The sequence below is a fragment of the Pelecanus crispus genome, chromosome 2 (assembly GCF_030463565.1).
Source record: "Pelecanus crispus isolate bPelCri1 chromosome 2, bPelCri1.pri, whole genome shotgun sequence".
NCBI lineage: Eukaryota > Metazoa > Chordata > Aves > Pelecaniformes > Pelecanidae > Pelecanus > Pelecanus crispus.
The window spans coordinates 135,158,717-135,159,785 of NC_134644.1; the positions used below are offsets into that span (position 1 = coordinate 135,158,717).

Here is a 1,069-nt window from a genome sequence, read left to right on the forward strand (position 1 = left end):
CTGGGCATTACATTCCAACAGTTAAGAGGCAGAAAAAGAGAAAATAGTGCTGAAGGCTCTGAGGCTATCAGAAATCTGGGATTCTCCCTAGTAGAAACTGAAAACCTTGAGGCTTGCATGGTTTGTGAAAGACTGAAGAGATGCTATGGACAAGACTGACCTGAAGACTTGGGACACAACAGAAGTACCTGCTGGTCTCTACTAACTGATTGTTTCATAAATTGAATCTAATCTGTGTGTCTTCTCACAACACTTGTGTGAGGTCAGTATTGTCCCCATTTTATGGGCAAAGAAATAAGCACCAAGATGATTCTCTTCCCTGAGGCAAGACATTCCACTTTGTGATGTCTGAAAATGTAGAAATAACAAAATATCTGTCCTTATCTTTTCATGTTTCAATATACAACTTCCTACACACGTTGTGAATACAGGCTGCGCTTCTCTTTCCGTCATTGCTGCTCCTGTGAGACTTATTGCAGCCCCAACAAGCCAAGAGCTTTGCTGTGCCTTCTGAAATCCATGCTGGATTTTGCTTGGATGCTAGAGCGTGTTCCCACCCCACAGTAAGTGCTTTCTGCTTTTTTTTGGCCATGGCCTCTGGGGTCTCAGCAATGCTTAGGAAAGGGAACGTGGCTGCCTTCTGCTACCTCTGCATGCATGATTGTGCAGGGCCAGTGGCGCAATGGATAACGCGTCTGACTACGGATCAGAAGATTGTAGGTTCGACTCCTGCCTGGCTCGATTCGCTTTTACAGGCTGGACCGATGGGCTGAGGCCAACTCTATGAGGTTTAACAAGGCCAAGTGCCGGGTCCTGCACTTGGGTCACAACAACCCCATGCAACGCTACAGGCTTGGGGAAGAGTGGCTGGAAAGCTGCCTGGCAGAAAAGGACCTGGGGGTGTTGGTAGACAGCCAGCTGAACATGATCCAGCAGTGTGCCCAGGTGGCCAAGAAGGCCAACAGCATCCTGGCTTGTATCAGGAATAGTGTGGCCAGCAGGAGCAGGGAGGTGATTGTCCCCCCCTGTACTCGGCGCTGGTGAGGCCGCACCTGGAATACTGTGCCCA

General features: G+C 49.1%; 1 non-coding gene across 1 annotated transcript; it reads left to right on the top strand.

Moving 5' to 3' along the window:
• The first annotated feature begins 668 nt into the window (after nucleotides 1–668).
• Nucleotides 669–741, top strand: TRNAR-ACG (transfer RNA arginine (anticodon ACG)). The gene has a single exon. It is a non-coding gene; the product is annotated as a tRNA-Arg (tRNA).
• Nucleotides 742–1,069: the final 328 nt, after the last annotated feature.